Here is an 18,169-nt window from a genome sequence, read left to right as displayed (position 1 = left end):
TGTTTATATTTTTAACTTTTTGAAATGTAATATCACGATTTCAAACACAATATACAGCTATGCAAAAATATTATCTTTCACTATATCTTTATTCCACAAGCTTTTTCTACTTTTAAAACCATTGCAGTTTTTTACAGATATTTTGTTGTTAAAAACCAAAACGTAAACCCACACAGTAGCCTAGGCCTACACGAAATCAGGATCGTCAGTATCACTGTCCTTCACCTCCACATCTTGTCCCATGGGAAGGTTTTCAGGAGCAGTAAGACCCATGGAGCTGTCACCTCTTATAACAAAACCTTCTTCAGGAATACCTCCCAAAGACCTGCCCAAAGCTCATTTACAGGTAACTTTGCTTCTGTATGTAGGAGTACATGCTAAACTAACTATAAAAAGTATAATATAATAAATACATACACCAGTTAGATAATAGTTTATTACAATTATCAAGGATTGTGTACTGTACCTAATTATATGTGCTAGACTTTTAAATGACTGACAGCACATTAGGTTGTTTACACCAGCCTCATCACAAACATGAGTAATGTGTTGCACTACAAATTTATGACAGCTATGATATCAGAAGGTGACAGGAACTCTTCCACCCATTAAAATCCCTTGATACCACTAGCATATACGTCATTCATTACTCAAGGAAATGTCCCTTATATAGCACATGACTGTATATATACAATCTCTGTGTGGGTATATATATGTATATATACAGAGAGAGAGAGAGAGAGAGTGAGCGAGAGAGAAAAAGTTAGGGCTAGTAAGCCCAAAGTTTTGAGGATAGGCCAGTAGCCATGGAACTTTTGAGAAAAGGTTAATGCTGCAGTATTCAGGCAGAATTTCTTCTTCCTCAGGAAAACCTCAGTGTTTGCCTTCAAGTGGGTCTTTTAACTGATTTGTTGAGGTTCATCCACATGATTGAGAACAATTTCATTTATTAAGAGTCAGCTAATGGGGTATTAATGACATCTACAAAATACCTTCACAGCAACAACTACATTAGTGTTTCATTAAATAAGAAAGTACTAGTCGGGCCACATTTGCACATAAAACTATCACACTACCAAAAGAACTTTTGATTGTATCTTAATCCATTTTGACTGCTATCATGATATACCATAAGTTGGGGAGCTCACAAACTACAGACATTTATTTCTCAAAGTTCTAAAGGCTGGGCGGTCTTCAGATCAAGTGCTGACAGATTTTGTGTCTGGGAAAGGTTCCCATTCTGATTCACTGAATGATGCTTTCTCACTGTGTCCTCCCATGATGGAAGGAATAGGTGAGCTACTTTAGGCCTATTTTATAGAGGTACTAATCCAATTCATGAAGGCTCTACCCTCATGTCCTAATTACGTCTCAATAGGCTCTACTTCTTAATACCATCAAATTGGGGTTTAGAATTTCAAATTACGAATTTTAGGCAGACACAAAGATTAAGACTATATAAGATTGCTTTGTTAATAACTCAATATCTCTATATTCTTAATTCAGTTAGGATTTTTCCACGTTTTTCTTGCATAATCTCAAAGCATTATTCAATTCTGTTTATCACTCTTTCTTTCCAGCAATGTTCTTTCATTTTATTTTTATGAAACTATAGTACCCTCTTTGTTGTTATTTTGGTTTTGTCTATGGTTGTTTGTTGTTTGTGAAGCTATTTTGCTTTAGTGTCTTATCTCTCTATTGTATTTGCTCAATTTATTATTTTCCACCATTTTTTTTTTCCTTTGGAGATGCAGTTTTGCTCTTGTTGCCCAGGCTGGAGTGCAATGGCGTGATCTCGGCTCACTGCAACCTCTGCCTCCCGGGTTCAAGCAATTCTCCTGCCTCAGCTTCCGGAGTAGCTGGGATTACAGGCATGCACCACCACAGCGGCTAATTTTGTATTTTTAGTAGAGATGGGGTTTCAGCTTGTTGGTCAGGCTGGTCTCAAACTCCTGACCTCAGGTGATCCTCCCACCTCAGCCTCCCAAAGTGCTGGGATTACAGGTGTGAGCCACCCCACCCAGCCCATCAATTATTTTTAAGGTAAAGTTTCTCAAGATCAGGTACTAGACATTCATCTACTTTCTTTTCCCTTTTGATTAGATCTTACCCTCATCCATATTGTATAGTATCATCTTTATACAAATTACTCACTTATTTATATACACGGGCCAAACATTTTCTTTCAATTCCATGTGTATATCTATGTTAACATTTTAAAAGTGCCTAAGGCTTAATGTGTATAAACAAAATTTGTGTTTTCCTGACTGTCCTTTGCTTGCCTAACACCTTTTCCCCTCAAAAGTTATCAAATATACAAGACAAATCTTTGAACATTCCATTTCTTTCAACTGCCAAAGAAATTCTAGCACCAAATTTTATTCATTTTATTTCCTGCAACATGTCTCAAGTTTATCACCTCCTCAGCATTTCTCCAAATAGCATTCAAGTCCAAACTATGATCACCTCTCCTATGCACTACTGCTGTCTCCTTTTCACTAATTCCCAGGTCAACCATCACCATCTCTAATCTTCTCTGCAATCAGAAGTGGTGCTTACATATGCAATCAGATGACACCACTTAACTGCGAAAACACGATCCTTGTAGGACAAAGACTAGCATAGTTTAAAATTTCCTAAATTGGGTCCTACTTAACTGAGTCTGAGTCCAGAAGAATCACGGGACCCAATAATGGTGTAGGCAACTCAGTCCTAGGCAGAAGGACTGAGAACCAGGAGAAGTGATGAGATAAGTTCTGAATCCAAAGGCCCAAGAAACAGGAGCTTCAGTGTCCAAAGAAAGGAGAAAAGGGATGTGTCCTAGCCAAGAAGAGAGAAAAAAAATCTACCCTTCCCTCTGCTTTTTTGATCTATTCAGTTTTCCACACATTTTGAATAATGTCTGCCCACGTTGGTAGTGGTGGTGGAAGAAAAAACATTTTTACTCAGTCTGCTGATTAAAATACTAATCCCTTCTGGAAATATCCTCACAGACATAACAGAAATAATGTCTTATTGTTGATGTATAAATTGAAGGGGTGCAAATGTGGTTTTGTTACATGAATATATTGGATAGTCATAAGTCTGGGCTTTTAGTGTAACCATCACCTGAATAATGTACATTGTACCCATTAAGTCATTTCTCATTGCTCCCACCCTTTCAAGTCATCAAGACTATTATTCCACACTACGTTCATGTTTACACATTATTTAGCCCCAACTTATATGTGGTATTTGACTTGCTGTTTCTGAGCTGTTCCATTTAAGATAATGGCCTCCAGTTCTATCCACGTTGCTGCAAAAGACATGATTTAATTTCTTAAAAATGACTGTATAGTATTCAATTGTGTATGTACATGTTACATGCATCTATATTACATGTATAACAAATTTATATATAACTATATATGTAAAATATGATATATATCAAATCATATAGTTTGATTCCATGTATTTGCTATCGTGAATAGATATCTGCGCTCATATATTTATCACAGTAATAAGGTCTCATCAGTTTTCTGGGTACCCCTGAACCCATTCAAGTTAACATATAAGTTTAACCACCACATTCATTTTATTAACTCATAGAAAAATGTGTTTCATGATGTTCAACTTGCTAATATGAGTATTTCTAAGATCAAAATTGAGGAATTAAAGACATTGTTTGTGCTAAAATAAGAGGATCAAATTCGTTCACATTTGTTTCCACTACATAATGCTGTCAGAGCTGTCCTTACCTCCTTATGTCAAGCAAAATGAGAATACATCCTTAGCATCCAAGAGTGTTAAAATGACTTGCCAAATCATCTCAGAAGCTTCAGAACTTATGTTTCAGGATAAAACACTCTAATATAATTTATGTAGGAAAACAAAAAAAAAGTGAAGTATTACCTAAATATTTTGTATTAGGAAATATAATTTTATAGGCAAAAATAGAAGTTGGCACCTAAATTGTAAACTTCCTAATTTACTATTTGTATTGCTCCATTTTACCTAAATGCAAGGTGTTATTCTTTGCACTAAGCATTTTGTGTATGTTCATTACATTAAACTTTTTATATTTCTTTTATTTTTTAATTGTTGTGGTTACACAGTAAGTGTATATATTTACAGGGTACTTGAGATATTTTGACACAGATATGAAATATGAAATAAGTGCCTCGTGGAAAATGGGGTATGCATCCCCTCAAGTATTTATTCTTTGAGTCACAAACAACCCAGTTACACTCTAAGTTATTTTGAAACGTACAATTATTGACTTTGGTCACTTTATTATGCTATCAAATAGTAGGTATGATTCATTCTTTCTAACTTACATGAACAAAACAATTGTGACAATATTAATTTGATGGAGAATTAAAATAATTGGTTATTTTTGTGTTTATGCAATTTCATGTATGAAGAAGATCATAAATGTTTAAGAGTATAGCTAAAAAATATAGTGGGTCTGACTGGTGTTTGTATTATGAACTAACTTTCAACTAAGACAGATACTTCTGGGCTCCACACTTTAAGGATCAAAGATTTCTCAGTGTAATAATGACAGCTAGACATAATGGCAATTCAACCTTACATAGATTGTTCCTCAGTTAAAGTTAGGCGTTTTGGGAAGCTGAATTAGCTCATTCAGGTCATTAGAGACCATTAGAAAATCACTTCTTTTTTGCAATAATGGAAAAGTGTAAATGAAATAAGTCCATTATATTCAGGTAGCACCTGATGTAACTGGAAAGTGTGGCAGAAGCGTGCTAAAAGGAATATTGGTTCCCCTGAGAAATCAAGAGCTAGAAACACTAATGAATCAGATTAGATTGTGGATCGTCGGTATTGGTTGGATTAAAGATTTTCTTTAAATCAAAAAACAAGTCACTATGCTCAGCTAGCACCCATTTAAGCAAGCAAACAAAAAATAATCCCTAATTGTAGAAGAAAGAGAAACAGAAAAAGCACTAAGTCAAAGCATATATTTGTTCTTAACAAGCTGTAGAACTATTAGTACATAAAAGTGCCTATGCTTTAATGTTTGCATACACAGTAAAAGATAATAGGCCACAGAAGTGAAAGAAAAAGCACTTTAAACGTTCAGCTTTGAATACTTTTCTGTAGGAATAATTAAAATTTTACATCATTAGAATACACAAGATTGGGTTTATGTCTATTTAGGAAGATATCAAAGCCTTAAAATATTTGAAAGTAGTCAAACGTAGTTTTGAATTATTTGTCAATCATCAGATTAGAGTTTTTCAGAATCACCCAGCTATAGATAAGCATTTTTTTCAACATACTGGAAAAATCTAGTGTATATATATTACATATATGTATATACACACACACATATATTTAATTTTATAAAAATCAGACTGTCTTCAGAATTCAGGTCGATAAATTAACTGATTATCATCGTTGGCACATTATCTCTATAACAAAATGCTATTTTCTCATATTTTTCTGCACAATTGTTCTACATTCTGTAGATTTTGCATAATGTCACTTATTCAAAGAAATGGGTTCCGAGTTCCAAAAGTGGATTAGGTATTTCTATGATAGTCTCTAATTTCAATCCTCACTTTGTCTTTTGAGCTTATTGTAATTTATAATCATACATACATGGTATATGCTCAATAATTACCTAAATGAGTGAAAGACCACAAAGAATGGAAAGGTCGAAATAGTATTCAATAGCTGACTGAAAGTGGTGCATTTGAAATGGACATTCCCTTGTCAGAATTTATACGTAACTATTCAGCAATGCTCTCTTGAAAGCAAGACAGTAGCATTATGTAGATTTTAAGACTTCACTATTTTCATATGTCTTCTAATTGGTATTTAAAAAATTATTAAATCACAGGACAATGAATACTTTTACATTATCATAATTGATGATCATTTTGATGTATACTTTCTCCGTATATGTTTCTTTACATTGGAATGTATTTGACAAATTAATCGCTCCATAATGGAGTGATTAATGGAGTACATCAATGTACATTAATGTTATTTTCAAATTTCTTTATAATTTAACTACACTTTTTAGTTGTAATTGAATGTGCTCCTTCACAATGCCTTTTCTTTTATGAGGAGACATCAAATTTTATTCAAACAATTATGTGCTATTAAGAAAACAATGAATTAGCAGGGAAATTGTGGCATCAGTAAAATTTAAATTCTTCATGTAATAAACAATGATAACTTTTCTTCCATGACATTGAAATTTAACATTTATTAGAGAATTATCATTTATAGTTAAAATAGATTTCAGTTATGCTCTTTTGTTACTGCTATAATAATGATTAAATTTTAGCTATAGTTCTACTGCAAAATAATAATATTTATGAAAATATGATGATGGAAGTCTCAGCATAAGTTTTTAAAAATAGTTTCTCATAAAAAAATGTGAAAGTAATTTTTGCATAAAATGTAAAATAGGCAAAAAGTTGCCTATATGTTTTAAAATATGTTACGTTTTGTGTTGCACACAATTTTATTGTTATTACTCAGTTAAAGGCACCCTTGACTAATCCAGCTGTTTATTCTGTGGCCTTTAATATCTGTTTTAACTAAACTAAACACTACATTTATCTCGGTGGTCTTCTTTACATATGAAGCTCAGAGGTAGGGCTGTAGGTGTATGTTTATTATAAATAATAATAAGAGGAGTTAAAATAAGCATTAATATTAAACAAAAACAAATTATATCATGCCAAGCTCAAGGTACACCACCAGCCCCTTTCGATCAGCTGAAGATATTGAGACTATCTGAACCCTATTTGTAGAAGCAAGACTTCAGAAGTCCTGCTCTCTCACAGCCTAGTCCATTTTAGTCACCATCAGATTGCCCATCATCAAAAGATGATTGTATCTGTGCTTTGCTCATATTTATTATTCTGACCTCATTTTCCATTCCCCTTCTACATTTTTAAATATTTTTCTATGCCACTAAAAACTTACACCCAATCATCAATAGCCACTCTATATATTTAAATATTTAAAAAACTTATTTTTACCTTTGTGCTTCCAACTGACACTTGCCATCTCTTGCCATCTATTGTGAACACTTTCTTCTACAGCCCTTTCAGGTAATGGCCATTAACAGAAATGCACACACACACACACACACACACACCCACCCCTCACACAGCTCAGACACTCAAGGGGACAGAATAGCACTTACTACTTATTATTACTTCAGTGCTGAATTTTTCACTTGTACTCTCAAAAATTCAAATCCATACCCTTTGATATAAATCTTGCCTATCTTTTCCATTAATGACTCAGCATTTAGCTCTCTCTTTCTCTCTCTCTCTCTCACTCTTTGACTTTCCTAGCAAATCTCAGCCCTTACTATAACTAAATGTTTATGGACTTCTTGGCTGCAACTGAAAAGCTGAATATTGCTAAAAACAAAACAAAACAAACAAACAAAAAAACAGTGATATAAATATACTGAATGGATTTTCTTAAATATTAAGACAAACTTCAAAAAATACTCAAAACTTCTAAGCAATCTCTTTATATTCCTGTAATAATATCAGGTTTTTTCTAATACAATTTCAAATCTCCTCTTCTTTCTCCAACATTTCCTAAAGACTCTTCATTCTTTGATGATGACTTTACTAAATATTTCATGTATAAAAATAACCGCTACTAAAGAAAAAAATCTGTCCTTTATCAATTTTACCATCTCACGTACATGTGTACTTAAATACCCTGTACTTCCCATTGAAATAATAAAGGAATTTTAATTGGCCACTCTGCCACTGAAGCCCTGGTGCCAAAAAGTTTTGCCTTCTCAAAGATGTAGCTATTACACTTTTGTTTGTCTCTCCTGCTTCTTCAGTTCCTGCCATTGACTGAGTCATTCCATCAGAATAAAACCAGGTTTAATGTATCAAATCATTTTTTTAAAAAACCTCCCATCGCCTTGTTTTACCAGCTACTGCATCATTCTCCTACATTAATTACTACCCAGCAATACTTCTTCAAATATGGTTTGTACATCCATGTCTGCCATTATCACCTCTAAAGACTCCAAGACATTTATGCTTCTACTGCAGTAAAATAGTTTGCATCGACACCTATTTTGTCTTCATCTTACCAAATTCTCAACAGCATTTAGCCCTCTTTCCTACTTGAAACACTTTCTACTTTAGATTTCTATGGCATCATAGTTTTTCTTCTACATCACCACTGCTTCTTCTCAATCTCCTTTCTTGGATTCTCTTTCTATATCAGACCTTTAAATGTGACAATGTTCTGAATCATTTTCCCTCACTAGGCGCTACTAGTCGATCACATGATTTTGATAACATTTATATATGAGTAAATCTTAAATTTGTATTTTTCAACAAGGCACTTTTCTCTGAACACCAAAGCTGCCTTCTTGATAAATCTGCTTTGATTTGTAACGATACTTTCAACTCAACACGGCCAAAATTGAACAGTTAAGATGGTTTTCCAACCATCTCAATCCCTCCTTAACCGTTATATAGCATACATTTCCTGACAACTTTTCTTCACACCCAACATTAACCCTATCCGCCATTCCTGTTTTTTCAACATACAAATTTCTATCACAAATCCACCCACTTCTTACCATGTCTATTAGTCTAAGCCACCTTATCTTTCACTCAAAAACCTGCAGCAAGCTTGAAATTGATCATTTTGCTTCTAATCCTTCCCCCATCAGTCTGTTCTCCCCAAAGCACCCAGCGTATGCTTTCAAAAGATCAAGTAGAATATTCTAACTCTCTTGATTAAAGCCTTTCCAACCACTTTCCATTGTGCTTCATAAAATCAACAAGCTTTATCATAGCCTTCCACATGGCCTTACTTGATCTGCCTGTACTTCTGCTCTCCTCCTCAGTAACTGTGTTCTAGTCACACTTGTCTTTATTTCATCTCAGGGCATTCATGTTTGTTGGTGCTTCTACTTGGAATGCCCTTCTCTCAGATGTTCTCCTGGCTGTTCTCCTCACAACTCAACTGTACCATCTTCACAGAGGCCATCCCTACTGAGTTAACTAAGATGCTGCCTCCCATGTTCCCCTGCCTGTCCAGTCATTCACTTCATCAAAACCACCTTCACACTCACTCACTGCCATGAAATCTTCATGACAAATTTCAGTATTCTAAATTGTCTTAATTATGCATTGACTTGGTATTTATTGACTGTCTTCTCCTTACAGAACATAATTTATGTTGGACATGGACTTTTCACAGTTACTGCATTTTTCCCAGTGTGCCCAGATCAGTGCCTGTCATATGGTAGACAATGAATGTTTGTGTAATGGTTAACTGACTCTTTTAACGTGACCACATATAATCTGCTTTTCCTGATTGTGTCATCATCATCATCACCATCATTACTCTCATTACTATTTTTTTATTTTAAAAAAGACACATTTATTTGGCATCATGATCAGACTACCACATTTGGCAATCAGCAGCATAGATGCAAAAACAAAAAACGAACAAACAAAAAAAACATTAAAACCCTTTGTTGGAATACTTTAGACTTTCCACAGAATGAGAACTCAAATAATCTTTTATATAATTAGTCACAAATATAATCCTCGAGTATTTTTCCCCCATAAACATGAGTATTTGTCTAAAACATGTCTTCTTTGTAGCAGCCAGGCCCTGCCTCCACTATGCTTGGCTGAGTTCATGAACCTGTTGTAACCTATAGCTTCTCTATCACTTCTCTGGTTCTCCTCTCTTGCTAAGCTTTGTTTCATCTTTGTTTCCTGGCAGTAATTAAAATTTTCTGCTACTTCCATAGCTACTGCTGCTACTGGAACCATCATAGCCACCTTGGTTTCATGATTTGGCAAAGTATTGGCCTTCACCAACATAGGGGTCAGAGATTCTGTCTCCAAAATTTCCTTCTTTCATGAGTCCAAAATTTGAAGACTGATTGTTGTAATTGCCAAATTCATTGTAGCTTCCACCACCTCTGAAATTGCTTCCACTAACACCACCAAAACTTCCTCTGCCTCCATTGTTATAGCTGTCACAGCTGACACTCCTGCCATAACCACTGCCCTGGTTTCCATAACCCTGTCCACCACTTCCAAAGCCTCTGCTTCCTCCAGACTCACCAGGGCTGCCTCCTCCATAACCACAATCATTACCAAATCCATTCTAGCCATCCCCACTGCCACCATATTCACTGCCACCATGGCTGCCACCAAAGCCACTATGACCACTAAAGTTTCCTCCATGACCAAAGTTGTCATTCCCACCAAAACCACCTCCATGACCACCACCAAAGTTTCCAGAACCACTCGACCTCTTTGGCTGGATGAAGCACTATCCATCTCTTTCTTTGACAGGGCTTTCCTAACTTCACAGTTGTGGCCAGTCACAGTATGGTATTTCTGGATGACAGTCTTATCCACTGAATCACGGTCACCAACGGTTACAAAGTCAAAGCTCCTTTTCTTGCCACTGCCTCTGTCCATCATGATTTCAGTCACTTCAATTCTTCCATACTGTTCAAAATAATCTCTTAGGTAATGTCCTTCAGTGTCTTCTTTAATGCCACCAGCAAATATCTTTTTCGCAGGTAAGTGGCCACCTGGTTTTTGAGAATCTTCTCTTGAGACAGCTCTCTTTGGTTCCACAACTCTTCCATCCACCTTGTGTGGCTTTGCATTCATGGTGCGTCCACCTCCTCCACAGTGGCATATGTGACAAACCCACAGTCCCTGGAGCACTTGGTGTTTGCAGTTCTCATTACCACACAGTCCCTGAGCCTTCCCCATTGCTCAAAACGGCTTCTCCCACTCCAATCAGCTGTTTTAAAGCTGAACCTTCTAGTGAAGAGCTTCTGCAGCTGTTTTGACTCTGACTGACTTAGCCATGATTTCAGGGAAGAGAGACTTTTACGATGCTTCCTTGGCAGCATCCACGGGCAGCATTACTATTATTTCAACTCTAATTTTCTGTAGAAAAAAAATGTGCATTCAGGTATTGATTAGCCAAGCCATTGTATTAGAACTCAACACAACATAGGTAAATAATATGGTTTCTGTCCTCATAGAATTTATAGCCTAGAGGACGACATAGGAATTAAGGAGAAAATTATAGGATAATCTTTTTATTTTATGAATAAATACACCAGATATTCATTGGAGGCCTAATATATGTGCCAGGCATTAGTCTAGGCACTAAGAATACAGTGGTCAATAAAATAGTTTTTGTGTGTAACTCAAATCTTATGGTGGTAATATGTGATATATAATAATAGTAATAATAACATAATATAAACTTGAAAAGTTTATATATTCATTCATTTATCAATCTCTCTTAAATTGGGATACTACAGGTTAGTTAACTTATCCATCTCTGGATGAACTAGTAATCTCAATTTTGGCCCCACAAAACTGAGAATAATGTCCTGCTATGTGATAGCACATAAAGCTGCTGGTACCAGACTGGCTTCTAGCTAGTTCCTTTCATCTTCTAACTGCTACAGCCATTTTTCTGAAGTCATACAATTTTATGACCAAGAAAAACATTTTTTATCATAAGTCATTTTTTACTATGAACACTTTGTGAATTATTTGGACTCACTAGACATCTAGCAGACCACCAAGGAAATATATAGTGGCACAAGAATGTTTTGAGATGGACAGTATGAGCACATTAGCTGTTTTCTTAGGGCACAGTGTATAATGATGAATAGCCTAAGTAGGTCTGCACAATATGATGCCAATGGGAATTACCCAGTCAGGACCCAATGTAATGCGCGTGAAATGGGCAAAGTGGGGAGAAGATTGCATGAGAACTAGAGAAGACAGAAAAGTAATTCTAGAAGGTAAAAATGTCCTTTTTCACTTTTTCTTTACTGCATCCCTTGTCTCACATTTTTTAAGAAAGGAGTATACCTTCAATAAAGGAAGGAGGGAAAGAAGGAAGAAAGAAAGGAAGGGAGGAAAGAGAAGGGAAAATGGATAAGTAAAGTGAGAGGTGACGAAAATCTTTAGGAAAATCATAATGCTGAGTTGTAATACTGATACAGTTTTTTGGGGGGTTGTTATTTTGTAGTATTATCTAGAGACAATAGACATAGATAATTATAATTTTAAGTGGCAATTTTATTGTTGTAGGTAATTTTGTTAAAAATATCTATCTATGATGTATCAGAGCATGTATTCACATTGAGATAATTAAAAAAGAAAACTACAGGCCATTGTATGTAGTTCGTAGAACACATGAGTAAAATTGCTATATAACTTTTCTAATGTTTTTCACTTCACGTTCCCTAGACTCTACTCCATAAGGGCACTTATTAATATATTACACACGATAAATTATAATAATGTAAGGTAAATATTTAGCAGTAACACCAACCAGGAAGCAATGTTGGCACTCAAGTTGTTTGTTTACAAATGAGGTTTAGAGGTTTCTTACACTAAAAGCCCTTTCAGAATTTCTATTCAATTTTCTGATTGTGAAATGCTAGGCTAAAAAGTGAAACATTTTTAATCAACTTAAAATTAGAGCTACAAGGAAAAATGGTTTTGCATTTCAATTTAGTTCATCAAATAACAAAGTAATGGATGCGAGAGGTAGGATAGGAGATTTTCCATCCACTTCTCACCATTTAAGGCACAAACCAATTAATGATCATGGTGTTTCAAAGTCAGTACCTTAAAAAAAAATAAGTTTCCCTTCGATTCAATAGGACATAGAGTAAGAAAAAAGGTAAACAAAAGACACTTTGACTAAGTCCAGAGAAATAACAAGAGAAGGATGTTACAAATATTATATGGGGTAGAAGTATTGGATATTAAAGTAGTTTGAATTAGAACTTCCGATGTAGCAATGATTTTTAATCCTAGATGCACATTGTAATCACTAGGGAAGCTTTAAAAAATACCAAAATGTGGACCCTGCCTCAGATCAATCAGATCAATTTAATTATGGACATATGGATAGTAAGTTTCAATATTTTTGAGACCCATTCTCTCCTGCCATGGTGATAAAATTTGCTCAGTGCTGAGAATCACCGAAATATATAGTTAAAAAGTGGTTTGTACTACACATTAGGCAAATAAAAATGTCCATTCCAGTTGCTTTTAGCTTTACTCATTTTTATTTTAATTGAATATAAATATATAATTGAATTAACTATAATTCAGATTTGTTCTAATTCAGCCCAAACTTACTTTTAATATTTGTTCTAGTTCAGCCCAAACTGATTTTTAATAGTCTCCCAACTTATGTTGAAAGAGTGTTTTGCTGGGTGTAGAGGATGCATAGCAGTTAATCTAGAAAGTACAGTTTAGGAAGATGTTTTGGAGCCCTACCTCTTTAAACTGAAGAGGTAAAAATGGAGAAATCAAGACAAAAGTATTATTTTATAATTACCATTTGTTTAGTAACATTGATTAAGGGCCAAAGAAGACAATAAAGACAGAAAATCATCCCATCTATTTAGTATATGTGCATCTTCAAAAGTGAAAAACAGCTGAATTGGGCAGCTGTATTAATGCATCTAGTGTTGCTAACGGCAGAAGAATAGATGTGATCCAAAACAGTTCTGGATGAGATTTAGAATTTTCAAATATTAATAGCTTGGTTCCACTTCTATTCTATCACCTTGCAAACGTTGCCAAACAAAAGGACGCTAAACAATGCCAGCCTTTATGTTTAGGATTAGAATAGTTCTCTATTGGGAGTAGAAAATATAATGCAGTCACACTTCAGGGCCCAGATGCTTTGCAGATCCAGGCATCCCAGACCACCTGTTTTCACATATTCACACGCACTTTAGTTTGTCATTCACGAATGCCCTGTGCACATATTTGGCAGTTTGCTTGCCCAATGCTTTGGCAGTTTTCCAAAGACATGTGAGTACATGAGCTTTACAATTTCTATGTGCAATGGTTTCCAAATTCATTTGAGGTATTCACTGTCTTTTTAAACATTATAGGGGCAATGTAATCATGGCAAATTGCCTACGTCAAAATAATTCTAGCAAAAATTTGTAAATCCGAGGATATTAGATGGATTCACATATAATTTTTTATAAATACCTTACGTCAACTTCTTATCTACAAGACCAAAAGAAATTAAATGACTTGATATAATGTTCATGTTTTCCTTAATTCTTAGAATCATGAAGTATGGAGAACTTGGAGAGAATTAATTTTGTGTAGGTTTTAATTACTGGTTAGATTCTTTACTTCCTCAGGTACCATTAGGAACACACTAAAAAAAAAGTGGACCATAGCAACCTTTAAATAATTAACCTGTTTTTTCATTATTAGAGCTGTGATTAAATATGTCCAGATATTCTTCATGAAATCTTTTTATTTCAAGAATATATATCTTAGAGCGTATGCTACTTTTATGTGAAAAAATCACATCCATATGTAATATGTAAAGTCCACTTAAAATAGAATACCTATTGGGACCAATTTATTTTTGCCAAAAATCTTTTATTTTGTAATATAATGGCATCTTAAGTATTAACAAAATGTTAGAAATAAAACAAGGCATTGCAGTTAAAGTAAGTAGTTTGGTGAAAGAGACACAGTTAAATAAGTCATGAATCCTCAAATCATTTAGTAAAATCACAAGGCACTCAACTCTGTCTTTCCCCAGGTGGTTTAGGGAGCAAACTATCAAGAGAATGTTTTACACGCTGATCATTCTAAAATTACAGCATGCAAAGCACTGGCCAAATAAATAGCATATACAAAGACCAACAAGAGTAAGATACTGTCCCAAAAGTTAAGTGCTCCCATTCTATTGTGGAAATACGTGTGTACTCATGTGTTCTCATGCACATGCACACACACACACACACATACATTTTACTTTCATGATGACAACATGAAAGCAAGTATATTTTCAAAAACCTATTCTCCTCATTGCAAGTATTAACAAAATGTTAGAAATAAAACAAGGGATTGCAGTTAAAGTAAGTAGTCTGATGAAAGAGACACAGTTCAATAAGTCATGAATCCTAAAATCATTTGGTAAAACCACAAGGCACTCAACTCTGAGCAGGTCGATATACAACTTGCATTAAAGGTAACTGGCTCTTTTATTTTGGAAAACACCTTAGTGGGTCTTTTTACTTTAGTAAAGTGTGCTCTCCTTTGCCCATCTCCCTACTGGGAATAGGATGGGAATGTTTTTCACATACCCCCACAATGCAATGCTTAAATAATGAATGAACTTGATGTTTCATTTTTTCCGTGACTGGTATAAAACACAAGGCTTTAAGGGTGAATGAGAGAGAGAATTGTGTCTGGAGGGAGGATCTGTGGAGAGTGAATCAGACTCTCCACTACTTGACAGTATATTGGGCTCAAGGAGGTACAGAGCAAGTGCGAAATGTATGATGACAGAGACGACTAAGGAACTCTTAAGAATGGCCATGTCTCCTATTTACTTTTGAGTCATTGGCTGTGCTTTTCTGAGATATTTCTCTATCTTAAACTTTAAGGGACGCATGCGAAATACAGTAATCATGCCTCTCTCGTGTTTTGCAAAATTGTAGAAGTAGCACCTGGCGTGTGCTGAAGTAGTGAAGAGAGCAAACAGCAGCTGCAGGACCTCAGAAGGATGGAAAAGGCCTAGGTGACAGTGGAGAAGAAAGTTGTGGTACATCCAGAACAGCAGCAGATATGAGCTATTTCCTAAAATGCCAAGATGAATTTACACTCGAATTGGGGCTGCTGAGGGCTGGTAACACATGAAATGAGCTGCATGTGAGCTAACACATGGAGGGGAGGTAGCAGAACCACATTCCGAAATTCCAGAGAAGGCACCGTGCTTCTTAAAATATGCGCAATGAAGGCTTAATTTTTTTTTAACGGGAGGGGTTGTTGACATGTGGGATATTAAAATATATGTTCCCTGATAAGGTATGTAATAAAAGTACAAAGTGCACTAAGGCAGCAGGAAGAACACAGATGTTTCAGAAGCAGCTAGATCAGCAGTTATATCCTACTTTCATTTATAAGCCATTTGGTATTGGGGAAGTGAATGACCCTCTCTGGGACATGCTTCTCACCCATTAAATAAGATTAATAAGGCTAACTTCATTGGATAGATGTGTACAACAAATGCGTTTAAAGCACCTGGCATAGCATAGACACTAAATAAATCTCAGTCCTCTTCCTAATTGTCCTATCCATCCTACTCTCCAATAAGAAAGTTAGGAGACAGAAGTATTGCTTCCAATTAGAAGTAAAAAAAGTTTTTTTGTAAAAAAAGGTAGGCTTTGCATTGGGCCTTGAAAAATATGTGTGTAAATGTACTTTCTTATATGGATTTATTGAGAAAATATAGTATAACTACAAAAGAATTGAATGTTATATATGTGGATGTCCTTCAATGCAGTAAGTGTTCATAGAAGAGACAGCTGGAATAGAGATATAAAATGTGTGGGAGGCAGGGTTTTGGTCTTCATAATCTTTGCCCACTGACATCACGCCTTGAATATATTAGCTTCTATAGCAAGAAAGAGAAAGGCAGGGCTCACGCCTGTAATCCCAGCACTTTGGGAGGCCGAGATGGGCGGATCACAAGGTCAAGAGATCAAGACCGTCCTGGCCAACATGGTGAAACCCCATCTCTGCAAAAAATACAAAAATTAGCTGGGCGTGTTGGTGCGCTCCTGAAGTCCCAGCTACTTGGGAGGCTGAGGCAGGAGAATGGCGTGAACCCGGGAGGCAAAGGTTACAGTGAGCCGAGACTGCTCCACTGCACTCCAGCCTGGCAACGGAGGGAGACACCGTCAAAAAAAAAGAAAAAAGAAAAAGAAAAGAAAGAGAAAGACAGAAGTTACTCAGAGCTGCAATGTGAGAGGGACTTTATCTATTATTACTGGCTATGAAGAAGAGGGCTATGAAGTTGGAAGAGGGCTATGAGCCAAAAAACATGTGACATCTAGAAGCTGGAAAAGTCACTCAGCTTCCAGCCAGCCAGAAATTCAGTACCTCAGTCCTGCAACTACAAGGAACTAATTTTTTCCATAGTCTTTAGAAATAAATGAAGCTTGTTGCAATCTTGAGTTTAGTCTGCTTAGACCAGTACAGAACTTCTGCCATATACAAATGTAATGGACTGCTTTTGTAAGCAGAGAAGTTTGTGACAGTTCATTAAGACAACAATAGAAAACTAACACCAGAACTGAATGGCTGTTTCCCAGAGCTGGTAGAGGTGAGAGAATCATGATGTTGCACTACAGTGCCCTTTGGTCTCCACTCCCCTTACAAATATTTATTTAGAAACACTCAGGCAATATTTTATGAGGGCATCTAGGGAAGAATAAAGCAAATTCAAATGACAATTGCTCGTTCAATAGTAGGGGTAACAATATGGTATTCATTAAATGGCATAGGGTAAGACCACAAAATATCTCAGGTATAACATGACATACTAAACACAAAAGTCAAGAAGCTGATGTTGTACAGAAAAAACTAAGAACCTAGCAGGATTCATTAAGGAAATCTCCCTACAAAATTATAAGTTTTAATTTATTTGTTTTCCTCGTAGAAACTGATAATAAAGGGGGAAATTGTTTGGTTTGTATTAAAAATTCCACAGAACTTTTACTATCATGTTGCCCTGGTGTTCTGAGTGACACACATACTATTAGCAGAGTAAACTGACATATTTAATTTTTAAAATCAAATACTTATAATTATTATATAAGATCAGTGAGATCTTGGGAAATATTACATCTTGATAAGTGTTCATTGGTTTTCTAAAAATAAAACTTTCCTAGCCAATTCTCTGCTATTATTTGTATTAATGTGTTTCTAACTATTCTAAAATAATTTGAGGATGAGTTATGAGATTTAATCTTGTAAGTCAAAAATGTGAGCTAATAAGTAAAAACCCTAACAATTTATAGTCACTAGAGGGGCTTTAATTCATTTCTTCCCTTTAGTATAAGTCAATTTGTGACACAAAACCATTGGATAGGGTTCATTTGAATTGTTAAAATCAAAGATGGGCAAAAGGTCAAATACATGTATCTTCTCCAATGCACATTTTTCAGGTTAATTAGAAATACTTCTCTTTCTTTTTAATTTTTCTTTTTAACACTAGGTAACAAATGGCCACTAAATTTTCCTGTATCTTCCAGAATAATAACCAGACTCTAACATTATGAGAGTGATCATAGAGACAGGACATG

General features: G+C 35.4%; 1 pseudogene; it reads right to left on the bottom strand.

The window, feature by feature from the left end:
• Positions 1 to 1,980: 1,980 nt before the first annotated feature.
• LOC110742494 lies at positions 1,981 to 16,574 on the bottom strand (annotated as a pseudogene).
• Positions 16,575 to 18,169: the final 1,595 nt, after the last annotated feature.

This window comes from Papio anubis, chromosome 2 (assembly GCF_008728515.1).
Source record: "Papio anubis isolate 15944 chromosome 2, Panubis1.0, whole genome shotgun sequence".
Classification (NCBI taxonomy): domain Eukaryota; kingdom Metazoa; phylum Chordata; class Mammalia; order Primates; family Cercopithecidae; genus Papio; species Papio anubis.
The sequence above is the reverse complement of the archived record's forward strand: the minus strand, read 5'-3'. Positions and strand labels throughout refer to the sequence as shown.